The sequence below is a fragment of the Podarcis tiliguerta genome (genome assembly GCF_965153285.1).
Source record: "Podarcis tiliguerta genome assembly, chromosome: 17".
Taxonomy (NCBI): Eukaryota; Metazoa; Chordata; class Lepidosauria; order Squamata; family Lacertidae; genus Podarcis; species Podarcis tiliguerta.
The window spans coordinates 17,455,617-17,470,109 of NC_139550.1; the positions used below are offsets into that span (position 1 = coordinate 17,455,617).

General features: G+C 40.6%; 1 protein-coding gene across 4 annotated transcripts in view; it reads left to right on the forward strand.

The window, feature by feature from the left end:
* The window catches only part of ZDHHC21 (zDHHC palmitoyltransferase 21), a 40,277-nt gene that overhangs the window by 21,658 nt on the left and 4,126 nt on the right, over positions 1-14,493 (forward strand). The window lies entirely within an intron of this gene.

A 14,493-nucleotide genomic window follows, 5' to 3' on the forward strand; every position in this document is an offset into this window, starting at 1 on the left:
GGAAAGTGGTATGAAAAGAAATGGCTTATGCCCTTCTGCAGTGACACAAGCTTGGTATATAAAATTGGCATTTTTATTTTATTTTATTTTATATTTTATTTATACCCTCCCTATCTGGCTGGGTGGCTTCCAACACACACACACACACACACACACACACACACACACACAAAATAATTAAACATCAAACATTAATAGTAACAATCAGATCCTAGATAAAAAGTCACAATAACTTTAAAATAAACAACCTATACCAAATAAAACAATATGCAATAATGCATTAGAATCCAATAGTAAACAGATGTGTGTGCATCTGCTGCTAAAATGGAACTCAACAAATTTAAGCCCGGATCTCCCTTCATCTCATTTAATTGTCCTATCAGTTCTCACTCAAATAGTCATGAAAGTAAAATAATAATGGTAATTGTGTGATTTTTAATGTTTGTATGAGAAATGGGAAAGCTGCTCTTAAAAAAATGTATAAATAAAAATAAAAATAAATAAAAATAAAAATAGATGTTTTGGGACTACACCTCCCATCATCCCTGACCACTGGTCCTGTTAGCTAGGGATGATGGGAACTGTAGTCCCAAAACATCTGGAGGGCCGAGTTTGCCTATGCCTGGCTTAGTGTGTCTTCTGGACAACAGGCTCATGGTTTTAGCTCTCTTGAGACTTGGCATGAGCTGTGTAAACCAGAGGACAAACTTGTATACAGCTTGTGGTAAGCCTGGATAGAGAGATAAACCACAAGCTTGCATTTGGACAACGTGCTAAGCAAAGTCACAGCTTAGCACAGTGCAGCAGCAGAAAGATTTGGGAGGAGCAAAAGTGACTGCAATCTCCTCTGGAGTAGCCTTTGCAGTAAGCCATGGTTTGCTTTAGAACAACTAGCTGACTTGTTTGCTTTGCACTAAGCCATGGTTTGGCTTAGCATGACAACCCCCCTATTTTGAGAAGCTGTACCAATGCCCTGGTAGGCAGTGGCGTAGCGTGGGGGGTGCAGGGGGAGCCGGCTGCACCGGGCGCAACATCGGGGGGGGGGGTGCTCACACTCGAGTGCTAAATTCCACTGGTTAGGGGGCGCAAATTACTTGCCTTGCCCCGGGTGCTGACAACCCATGCTACGCCACTGCTGGTAGGACAACAGGTTATAGACTTATTTGTCTTAAATTTCACACAGAGAGATTTTGGAATAGAATGGTACTGAAATAATTACACATAGGTGTCAAAGGTGACACGAAGACTCAGTATTTCGTTGAAAAAAATGGAAATACTTGATTATCATATAAAAAATTATATTTAATCATATTAGGAAGATGTCTTAGAAAAACTCCAAATCCATACTCCTATTTCCAATGTCTTGAAAAGATTTTGGAAACTAGTATCAACCAAAGTGCATGGGTTGCTATTTGGGAATTTTGGTGCATTCCCAAGACCCAATGACTGCCTTATTGTTCCCTCCCTTTTATTTTCATGCTTGTTTTGTTGGTTTGGTTAGATCCCTTGATCTGTATCTGGCAAACCTCATGCAGGTGGGTCAGTGAGAAACTTTCAAATGGAGTACATTTGCTTCTGATTTTAGGCATTTACGGCTGGTGAAATAATTTCCCAGTATGCTAGCTTTCAGTTCTTGTTCTAAGCTCATCAGTATATGTTACCATCATTCACCTGTGTTGAATTATTGTTTTGTATGAATATGTACATGCATCCATCATGTCATTAATTACTGACACACCTTCTAGTAACTTGAATTAAGTGAGTGATAATTTAGAATGGTAAACATGTACTATATTATGCAATCACAGAATGTGAGTTGGGCAAGATAACCCTTTTCTTTCAGGTGGCTGGAATTTAGGGTAATGCTCTTACTGTTTGATTTGCCAGTGGTTTGCAAACAGAATGTTTTCTTACCAAACTCTGGGTCTTGATTTGGACACACCACTTGTCTGGAGCATTTTGCCATTTCTCCGTGTGTACAAATGGAAAATCCAGCTTCCCAGTGGCTGCTGGAAGGTAACAGGATAATCACTTAAGCAGTGATCCTCTGATGTCATTGTGGGAGGCCAGTAAAAGCGGATTATCTGTGACCCAGATAAAATAATTAGAAATTACTTGGACACTTACAAATAACTGATCTACTAATCTCATTTCCAAAGTTAAAAAAGGTCTGTCTCTCAACATAACACTACCAGATGTTTCGGTTGAACTGCATCCTTTGAAGAGACTAATCTGAAGCCTAATTTTAAGGATTACCTTTGATTGTTTTTTATTTAAAATTCTAAACAGGATGCATTTTCATTTTTCCATATGCTCTTGCAAATGATTAATAGAGTTAAAGGATTTTTATAAATAAATTTAGCTCATACCCCGACATATTATTCAGTGAAAGACACAAACATAAATATGTCATTATGCAGGTGACATATTTTGCTTTTTGTACTGTTTACAATGTAATTTTCATTTCTCCATCTGCTTAAAAAAAAAAATTCCGAATACATTCTCATAGTTTTGTTTAATAGGTATTTTGCTGTACCCTCAACTGATTGTGCACTGACATTAGTAATTTGATTAATGCTGCCGGGGCTCCTTGTTAATTGCTTGTTTTAACTGTATATGATAATGTGATGGCACCATTGGAACATAAATACTGAACAGTTGGGTGGGAAGATAGAAAAGTTCACTTTGTTTATAATGGCTTGAGAAGGAAAATAATAACAGTCAGTGGATGTAGAGGGCTTGTATTTATATTGTGCATTGGTTATTTTGGTACATTACTGCTTGCATTTGACACAGTGCTATATATCATCTCCTTTTTTAATTTTGCATTGTTAATTTACACTTGCCTTAAAGCAAAATTGGTTAACAATTGTAGGGCTCTTTTTCAAATGCTCAGGCTGAAATAAAACATGATACATTATCTGAATGTAACTCTCCTACATGTTGCATATTCCAGTTTGCTGCTCCAGTGTCTGTTACCTACAGATACAGATTACCATACATTTAAATAATATATTGTATATAACTTATTTAAATTTTTGGAAAACCATAGGTAGGGATGTGGCTGTGTGGAAGAAGCAAAGCCACTATACATTAGATAGGTTAGTAACCATCAAAACCTTGTGACGCAATTGGGGTGCCCAAACAGCAACTGCAACATTAACAAAAGAAAATAAATATTTACATATTGTAGCAACCCCTCCAGAATTCAACATTCATTGTTACATATGCCTTCCTCTGGAGGGGTATGTGAAGAACACCGTTTGGAAAGCTACCATATGGCTAATGAAATCAAACACATGGTCGCTTTCATGGAGAAGGGTGACTCTAGGTTTTTTTAGATATATATAATTTTTTTTATTAATTTTCAGTACAATATACATATAGCTTATCTGCCAATCATCCGTAATTAAATTTTAGTTACGCATTTCCTAGATTTAATACTGCCTTTTTATATGCCTTCCTAATCTAGTTTCTTTTTTACAATACTCCTCAACCTTTCACAGAGCTTTTTGAAATCCCACAAATGTTGTTTGTTCATCACATATATTTTTCAGATATTCTACAAATTTTCCCCAGTCCTCGATGAACTTATGGTCTCGTTGATATCTAATCTTCCCAGTTAATTTGTCTAGTTCTGCATAGTCCATCATTTTCATTCTCCATTCTTCCAGGGTCGGTAGTTCCTCCTGTTTCCATCTTTGGGCCATTAATATTCTCGCCGCTGTAACTGCATATTGGAAAAGTTTACAGTCCTTTCTATTTATTTCGGGTGACTCTAGGTTTTGGGTTCAACTGGAGTCTATCTTTCTAAGGAGGGCTCAACATATAGAATCATAGAATTGCAGAGTAGTAAGGGACAACTTCTAGTCCAACCCTTGCAATGGGGCTTAAACCCATGAACCATGCTCTACTGACTTAGCCAGCAAGGAAGGTCATATGTGTGTTCCTTTTGGAAACACAGATTCAAGTCCTTGGATTGGATAGCAAAACATTTAACACTGACAATTTTCAAAGGTTGTAAAATATGGACTGGAATACTTATTCTCACTCTGTCACCTTTAATTTCTATAGCATAAAGGTAAAGGGACCCCTGACACGGCTGACCTTCTGACCGGCAAGCCCTAGGCTCTGTGGTTTAGACCATAGTGAAACCCGAGCAGCGCACGGAAATGCATTTGCCTTCCTGCTTGAAGCGGTACATATTTATCTACTTGCACTGTGTGCTTTTGAACTGCTAGGTTGGCAGGAGCAGGGACTGAGCAATGGGAGCTCACCCCCTCGCGGGGATTCAAACCGCCGACCTTTTGATCGGCAAGCCCTAGGCTCTGTGGTTTAACCCACAGCACCACCCGTGTCCCTGTAGCATATCGCCCTGCTAAATCTGGGGAGTTTACTTCTGTGCTCCAAATATATTTATAGGCTTCACTTGGTGCTCCAAAGGTCTTTACAGACTTTGGGATTTCTGCAAGCGTAGTAGATTGCTTACTGTTGATGCATTGAAAAGAATATAGGACATAGTTTCTTCTACTTGGTTGTTCTGGGCTCAAGTACATTAATTTACATCCAAGCCAGCAATAAAGTAGGCTGCTACCAGACAATTAACACAGTTTGAAAAAGAAATCCTGGATTACGCTGGGATAACCAGGGGTCTGGCTTTCAGCATTTATAGCTGGGTCTAGGAATCAGTGACAGGCCTTAAAGATTTCACAAGACATATGTGAGGAAAGGAATGGGATATTACGTTTGAAATAGAGAACCAGAACTGGAGGTGGTACAAACAACATTAGAAAAATATAAAGTGAAAGAGCAGTCCATAAATTTGTTATACAAGGAAATTGTCCCTAATGTGCCCTGGAATGTCTCCTGCATGTTGGCAGGGCTGGTAATAGACTGGGATGTAGATATGCATGTATTGAGCATTTCCTGAGTTCACACTTTTTGGGTACTGATGTTTCAGGAAACCAGCTCTGTTACAGGTCAGTAGACCCACCCTTCTCCACAGTTGATGCTCATGCACACATAAACACACGCCTTGATTCAGACTTGAATAATAGACACTGAATCCACTAACAGCAGGCACAAGGTCTGTGATAGTGTGTAATGGGGGGAAATCAAGGAGTGAATGTAGATCAGTGATACCAAAGGGTACGGCAGATAGCAAAAAGCTAACAGAAAAGATAAAAGTTGCCTTTGGGCAGAAAAGAACACTTTTGAATCAGTTTGCTATATTTTTATTAACTTAGTTAGCAAAGCAGAGCATTGACAATCTCCACCACCAGCATGCACCCAACTCTGGACACAGTGAGTTGGTTTTTGAGGTCTGCTCTGGAAAGAAAAGAGCAGATTGTGACTGGAACTTTATGTCCTTTTTTCAGAGGCACTTAGCCTTCGGTATGGACAAATTTACCTTGGCCTTCCAATTTGTCAGGGAAATGTGCTTTGTTTAATGATCTACACTGATGGAAAGGGGTTAAATAAACTTTGTTAAAATTATACATGCTCAGGGCTGTCTTAAGTAAATGCTGCGCCGGGGTGCAGAGATCCGCCTGGTGCCCCCCCCCCCCGGTTGCCCAGTCTCAGGCATGCAGGAGGGCGGAGCCAGCTGGCTGCCTCAGCGTCTCGCTGGCTCAGTTGCCCCCAAACTCACGGCTCAGAGCTGCTTGCAGCAGAAGAGCCCGCCACGGCGCTCAGACCGATGGGCGGGCTTCCCTGGACTCAACTCTTGGGCCCCGGACTCTCAGCCTGGCATACCTGAGAGCCTGGCGCCCTCGGTGCCCTGCACCCCTAGCGCCTATGGGTAAGACGGCCCTGTACATGCTTAAAATTTTAGCTATATATATATTTCTAAATCTATCTCCTGGTATGTCCCACAGAGGGACTTATGGTCTTCAAACAAAAACATCCTGAAGGTCCCAGGCCACAGAGAGGTTAGGCTGGCCTCAACTAGTGCCAGCGGTTTTTTGGCTGTGTCTCCAATCTGGTGGAATGCTCTGTCACAAGAGACTAGGGCCCTGCGGGACTTGACATCTTTCCGCAGGGCCTGCAAGACAGAGCTGTTCCACCAGGCCTTTGGTCAGGGCACAGCCTGACTTCCTCCTTTGGCAATCTTCACAGAACTTTAGCCTAATGGTTGCCATCAATTTGATTTGAATTAATTTTATAATGAAATGATTTTAGAATGTTGTACTATTGTATTGTTGTTAGCCGCCCTGAGCCTGGCTTTGGCTGGGGAGGGCGGGATGTAGATAAATTTATTATTATTATTATTATTATTATTATTATTATTATTATTATTATTATTATCATCTATCATCTATCATCTACCATCTCTCATCTATCTATATCATCTATCTATCTATCATCTATCTATCTATCTATCTATACTAATATGCATGGAACATTTACTAAACTGCTCTTGCACAACTTGCGTCCCCTTCAAATTTGCAAAGGATTCTGTCCTGTGTACCAAATGGCGAACCATTTACATTTTTGTTCTTTGCAGTATTTCTCTCATTGCCCACACCCATTTCAGTGAATGATGGTGGTGAACGATGACCGGGTGCTTTCATTGTAATCAGCAGGACTACCTCCGCACAGAGGAGCTTGGTGTGGATTGTAGTGTTTACTTTTAGAAGAAGAAGAAGAAGAAGAGTTTGGATTTGATATCCCGCCTTTCACTCCCTTTAAGGAGTCTCAAAGCGGCTAACATTCTCCTTTCCCTTCCTCCCCCACAACAAACACTCTGTGAGGTGAGTGGGGCTGAGAGACTGTGACTGGCCCAAGGTCACCCAGCAGCTGCATGTGGAGGAGCGGAGACGCGAACCCGGTTACCCAGATTACGTGACTACCGCTCTTAACCACTACACCACACTGGCTCTCTTTAGGGCAACTGGGAACTTCTACTCCAGCTACAATCATAAAACAAGTTACACATATAGTATTACTGGAAGGTGTGGTTTCAAAACTTCTGCTTAAGTAAAAGGTAAAGGTAAAGGTACCCCTGCCCGTACGGGCCAGTCTTGCCAGACTCTAGGGTTGTGCGCTCATCTCACTCTATAGGCCGGGAGCCAGCGCTGTCCGCAGACACTTCCGGGTCACGTGGCCAGCGTGACAAGCTGCATCTGGCGAGCCAGCGCAGCACACGGAATGCCGTTTACCTTCCCGCTGGTGAGCGGTCCCTATTTATCTACTTGCACCCGGGGGTGCTTTCGAACTGCTAGGTTGGCAGGCCCTGGGACCAAACGACGGGAGCGCACCCCGCCGCGGGGATTCGAACCGCCGAACATGCGATCGGCAAGTCCTAGGCGCTGCGGTTTTACCCACAGTGCCACCCGCGTCCCACCCATGTCCCTACTGCTTAAGTAGCCTTATCCTACAAAAATCTCTTGCTAGATGCCTAATTGATTATTATCATAATTGTTGCTATTTATTAAATCACAAGGCCGTCTGCAATATAAAAACTCAAATGTACCACAGTTACAAACAAAAGGAATACCTCTCCCACTGTTTGTTTAATTAGTCAAAGGCCTGGGAAAAGAGGAATGTTTTTGCCCGGCACCTGAAGATATGAAACAAAGGCACCAGGCAAATATAAATTACGAATACAAAAATTGTCCTTAGAATATTAAAAATTGTATCATGTTTGGCTCAGTAAAATTTCTTTAAAGGAAAGATTGTGAAGAACAACTATTTAACATAAAACAAGTGAGTTATCTGTAATTGGAAATACTGTTCTGATCCCTGTTACATACAGTGTTGATTTCTTGGTCTGTAAGAGATAGCAGACATTTTCATATAACAACATCAGACCAGAGCCTGGAACAGCCATATTGTAAAATACTTATTTATGGAGATGAAAAGCATCTTATTATAATTAAGCAAAATATTTTAATCATATGCTCAATCTGATAATCTATTAAATACTGTTTTGATTAGTTTAATAATTAGGGCTTTACTTGTTTTTTCAAACATGCTAGAAATGTAATCAAAGGCAGTATTAATCCTTATAATTAAGTTTTAGTAGAGCAACAATCAGGATCAGGATAGGATGTCGCATTCTTCTAAGACAATAATGGTCTACGTCTACATATACTGAAATATAAAATAATTAAGTCATGTATGATTTGCCCTATATTTTTCTTCATCGTGGAATTATAAGGCCTTTTTTTTTATCCTATTAGCTTTCTCAGCCTACTCTTGTTTGGCTCTTTTGAATTAGTTGATTATTTATTTACAGGCATATATACTACCCAATAAACAATAATTTATCATTTGATAATTTAATTTAATCATTTGTGTTTTAACATTATTTTACACCACTTTTCCGGCAAATTGGGTAAGATAAAAAACCACAAATTTTAACAATTTATTTATTTGACTTGGGTGTTTTACCATCTCAGAGGCACTGTGTGACTTGTTGTTGTTGTTTAGTTGTTTAGTCGTGTCCGACTCTTCGTGACCCCATGGACCAGAGCACGCAAGGCACTCCTGTCTTCCACTGTCTCCCGCAGTTTGGTCAGACTCATGTTTGTAGCTTCGAGAACACTGTCCAACCATCTCGTCCTCTGTCGTCCCCTTCTCCTTGTGCCCTCCATCTTTCCCAACATCAGGGTCTGTATTGGAGTCTCAGCTTCACGATCTGTCCTTCCAGTGAGCATGTAGGCCTGATTTCCTTAAGAATGGATCCGTTTGATCTTCTTGCAGTCCATGGGACTCTCAAGAGTCTCCTCCAGCACCATAATTCCAAAGCATCAATTCTTCGGCGATCAGCCTTCTTTATGGTCCAGCTCTCACTTCCATACATCACTACTGGGAAAACCATGGCTTTAACTATACGGACTGTGAGACTTACAGCTGTTTAAATTTCCCATTGAACTGAATGGGCATTGTGAGAGCTAAATGATTTTATAAATTAAATTGTCAATTGGAATCACAATATAGCCTTGAAATGGAATTGAGACATATTTGTTCCAAAGTGGGAAACTGATGTAAACCTACTAATTTTTTGCTTTGCATGAAAATAATGCTTGGCTTCAACTAGCTGGATATCTAAGAAATCTTAGTGATTCCAGACATCATGAAAGGCACGTATTGTACATTTATTACTAAAATCTCGATGCCCTATGTTGTCTATCTAGTCTGTGCTACAGTGCATTTGTGGAACTCTTTTATGAATGAGGGATTCCCCGTTGCTTTTAATGTTAGATGCAGCTTTACTCATGAGAAGGGCCCAAGCTTCAACTGAGAACATGCATTTGCATCTATCAGTGTGCAAAGCAAACAATTTTCAGATGCAACACTGCCATTCTTGATATGAGATTAACCGTGCATGTCTACTCAGAAGTAAGCCTCACTGAAGTTCAGTGGGACCTTAAAGGTAAAGGGACCCCTGACCATTAGTTCCAGTCGTGGCCAATTCTGGGGTTGCGGCGCTCATCTCGCTTTATTGGCCAAGGGAGCCGGCGTACAGCTTCCGGGTCATGTGGCCAGCATGACTAAGCTGCTTCTGGCAAACCAGAGCAGCGCACAGAAATGCCGTTTACCTTCCCACCGGAGCTGTCCCTATTTACCTATTTGCACTTTGACGTGCTTTCAAACTACTAGGTTGGCAGGAGCAGGGACAGAGCAACGGGAGCTCACCCCGTCGCGGGGATTCGAACCGCCAACCTTCTGATCGGCAAGTCCTAGGCTCTGTGTTTAACCCACAGCGCCACCCGTGACCCTTCAGTGGGACCTACACCTAGGTAAATGGCTATAACTATAAAGAAGCTGTAGTTCTAAAAAACAACCACCAAAAGAATAACTTTGGCTCCTGTTGTTATTATTTATTAAATTTGTATACCATCCAAACCTGCAGATCTCAGTTTAAAAGGATGTAAATTGGATCAGTCAAAGGCCTGGTTAAAGAGGAACGTTTTTGCCTGGCATCTAAAGGTGTATAATGAAGGTGCCAGGTGAACCACCCTGGGGAGAGCATTTCACAGACAGGGAGCCACTACAGAGAAGGCCCATTCTTGTGTTGCCACCATCCAGACATCACGCAGAGGAGGCACATGAAGAAAGGCTGATCTCCGGGTCTGCGTAGATTCATATGGAGAGAAGTGATCCTCTTAAACAGTTCTTTGTAAGAATGTATCTTATGGGGTGGCAGGTTTTTGTTTTGTTTTAGCTTTTCAATCCAATACAGTGGTACCTCGGGTTACATATGCTTCAGGTTACAGAAACCCAGAAATAGTGCTTCAGGTTAAGAATTTTGCTTCAGGATGAGTACAGAAATCGGGCTCCAGCGGAGCGGCGGCAGCAGGAGGCCCCATTAGCTAAAGTGGTGCTTCAGGTTAAGAACAGTTTCAGGTTAAGAACGGACCTCCGGAACGAATTAGGTACTTAACCTGAGGTACCACTGTAGAAGCTACAGATTCAAATACATATCGGAGCTTGGGCTCCCCCCCCCCCCCTTAAACGTATGTTACGATGAAGGGAGGAGACAAAGGACTCGTCCGTACTCTCCTTGTCATGCAGTGGTAATTGGGACTTATAAATTGAGCTAGAAATTCTAGAAATATATTCTAGAATACATTTGGTTCAATGTGCATATTATTTTTCAAAAGTCCAGAAATTCTAAAAATAGAACCCGATACACCTCCGTTGGCTTGGACATACTTTGAACTTTAAAATGTGCACTGCTAAGCAAAGCTACAATGTTGTTGCTATTTGCTCCTAAATAATTGTAGCAGTGTATGAAGCAAAGCTAACATTGCACTTCTATCAGTGTGGAGAACCTTTGGCCCTCCAGATATTGCAGAAATGCAGCTACTATCTTCCCTGGCCATTGGCCATGCTTGCTGTGGTTCATGGGAGTTGTAATATAAATCTGGAATATAAGGCTAAAATCCAATGCAGTTACTTGCGTGAGCTATATCAAAGTTTATTCCACCTAGAATGTGCCTGCAAAGCTATTTTAAGTTCTAGCTCTTCTCCATTTTTTTCTACCTTGTGAATATTTTTCTGTTGCCCAGAAATATGCTGGATGGGGCTTAAAAGTGCTAGGCATTTATTTATTTATTTAATGATTTTTTTCTTATAGGAATATCCATCCTGGAACCCAAATCATATCCATGTGGGTTTATTGGGTAGTTATTCATGCAGGCACTGATCAGACCCAGATCTGCTTTGTGGCCTCAGTCTAGCAGTACTGTCGTACCTCGGAAGTCGAACGCCTTGCGAGTCGAACGTTTTGGTTCCTGAACGCTGCAATCCCAGAAGTGAGTGTTCCAGTTCATGAACGTTCTTTGGAACCAGAACGTCAATTGTGGCTTCCAATTGGCTGCAGGAGCCACACATTGGTTCCTGAACGTTTTGGAAGTCAAACGGACTTCTGGAACGAATTCTGTTCGACTTCCGAGGTATGACTGTACTCAAACTAGAGTACTGAAAGCAGAGTTGTTAAAAAAACATAATTTGACCTATATAGCTCTATAAAGTACATGGAACTTTAGAGTTCCAGTCTCTGCTCATTTTCCAGCATAACGTTTACATCCTTCTTGCTGGCACCCAGTTATTCCTCATCTTTGACTTGTGCATTTATGAGTTCTTAAAAAAAAAATAGTGTATTTTGTTTGCCAAGTACTCCTATTCTAGTACCCTGTTATCTGGGCTCTCCATTTTCCATTTTCATCAGTTGTAGATCTGAGTTTCCTCTTGACTCATTTGTAGAATACATTAAACAGCACTGGGCCCAGCACTGGTCCTTGAGGAAACCTGGTGGATGGCTCCTTCCTCTCATTCATTGCCATCTGGAGCTATTGAACCAACTTGGATCCATCCCATAAAATCTCTTCTGGTTCAGAATTCTCAAGCAAGCTGAAGAGTCAATCACTTGAACTTTTTTTCAAAGCAGTTTTTGATAGTTGCCTGCTACCATATCCAATGCTTCATCTGGGAAAATCAGGCGGTAATGTTTTAGTCTTAACGATTCCTACTTTCAGATATTCCAGATTCATTGGTATAAGAGGTTCGTTTAACAAGCCTTGAAGATCTAGGATTAATCAAGAATGTTTAAGTATTTAACTACTGACATTAAGATGAAAAGCAACTCGTCTACCAGGAAGTGCTCTTAATAAGTGAAAGAACAAGAATTCCCAATTGCCCTCTTCAAGCTGTGATCTCCTGAGATGTACTGAGCTAAGCAGGGTCATTCTGGGTCACTATTTAGATACAAGATTGCTAGAGAAAGCTGAAACTCCACGGGAAATATTGGCAATTCAGAAAGTGAAACATACCTTCTGAGCTGGTATTGAACCAATCAATATTGTTAAGGGCTGCTGTATAGCTGGGATGGGAGATATAAATGTAACATAGGCTTTGCCCATCTGTACCTTCTTACAAGTAGAGCTAAGCATCTAGACATCAAACTTTCCTCTTGTTCAGAATAACTGTTTAATTCTTACCTACATTTTCCATTTATTTTTCCCACATTGTCCGAATTAACTTCACTTCCTGCCTTTAAGATGCATTTATGTCATATTGCTTCTAAAATATTAAATTGCGAATGCTGGAGGAAAAAATTTCTTTTGGCAGGGATCTAAACATCCTGGGCATAAGCAAAAGCCATTTCTGTGCATGCGTTAGTGGCCATTGTTTCTCCTAATCCTATACTTGTTGCTGTTATTTATTAAATGTTCCCTCTGGAATGTCTCTCAGTCATCAAGAACAGCTTGTGGAAGGAAGATGAGGAGCTAAAGAGTGAAAACTGGGTGGATTCTGGCATTCTGTATGCAACTGTTAGGCTCCCAGTCTTTTTTAAAAAAACACACACAAAAACTGGACATTTTAACTTATATATTCCCTTTGACTCAGTCTGAGTGTAAATATCACCCATCCTTTGTGATGAGACACAAATGGGGAGGAGGGAGACATTCCACATGGAGGGGGCTGTTTTAGGAATGATATTTCAATCCTTTTACTTCCAAATTACTGGATTGACTTTCAGTTGCAGTCCCCCCAAAAATCACATAAGGTAAATTAGTTCGCTCCACATTGAAAGTAGATTTCGCCCATCTGCTTGGTAGGAGAACTTTGCAGGTGGATGAGAGACAAACTTGCTTTCATGTGTTCAGCTGTCTCCATATTTAACTTTCAAAGGGCAGTAGTTTCTTTTCTCCATTCCTCTATTCATGGTGTTCAGCTGAGGTTGCTGAGCAGCCTTTTTGAATATCAAATAGGCTATTGATAGTCCCATTCAGATTCCGAAAAAAGAAAAAAAAAATATTACTGGAATAGGGAGGTATTTTAAAATAGAAGAAGTTCTGAATTAGCAAAATAGAGCAGCGTATCAGTTTGGCTTTGAAAATATGAGCATGAGTTATTGCAATTTATTGCAATTTGGTTTAATTCTCCCCACCCTAGCAATGTGGTCAAGCTTTTTTTTGCTTTTTGTACACATACCTCTTTATTTACAGTAGGAACACAATAGGATTATTGCAGTTATATTACTGAAATTATACTATCATGTATTGTTTTTTTTATCTATTTGGATATCTACCCTGTTGCCTCCTTGGGGCTCATGGAAGACCAAAATCTTTGCAGTACAATATCTGCTAGAAAGAGCATGTGAACAATTGCACAATTAGCTCTCTAATACAGGGGGTGGGCAGACTTTGGGTCTGTCAGAGATAATCTATTTTTTACTAGAACCCCAAGATCTACCAGTGAGAGTCAGGTGCAAAAGATGCATAGTTAGGATGAGAGAGCAAGGTGTCTTTGAAGACTTCTTGAGCTTGGGAACTTCTTTTTAGTACCAGAGCTGAACTGACCTTGCAATCTTTGCACACAAACATCTGCTCCTGTTGTGCTTTCTGTTCATTTGAGCAGCCTAATTTTGGTGGGGAAATAATTTTGTTACTTTTTCTGCTTAAAAAGAAAAATGATCAAATGGGAGTCAGAAATCCTTGCTGCTTTACTACAAATCATCACAAGATCTACAGGTAGATTCCAATTTAACTTCTGCAACACCCCCATTCTCATGCATTTCTAAACTTCTTCGTGCCAATTTACCAAATAAGTGATAAAATTCACTTGGGCTGTAATCCTAGACAGCCTTATACAGAGACCGGGGAAGCACAAATGCAGGCGGAAGTTTTTGCTTATGTTTATACGGTGTTTAATCTTCACCCACCTGAGCAGGCAAGCAATAAATGCTGATTTCTACTGGGTGATTGACATTCAAAACCACTTTAAGATTGTGACCTTTGCTATGGGAAACTTGTCTTACCACTGGTTTTAAGTGGTGCTATTCATATATGTGTTCTATAGGGGGTGATAAGTTACATTCTTCAGGGGAGCCAGCTCTTACTTACGGAATGCCTGGTTTTAATAATTATTTTAACTGCACGTTGAATCTAGCAGGAGTAAACGCCCATCTGTATTTAGGTATTTGTAATTTTGAGAGAGATATTGCTGAGGTGAACCCTCTCCCATTGTCCTTTATTGCTA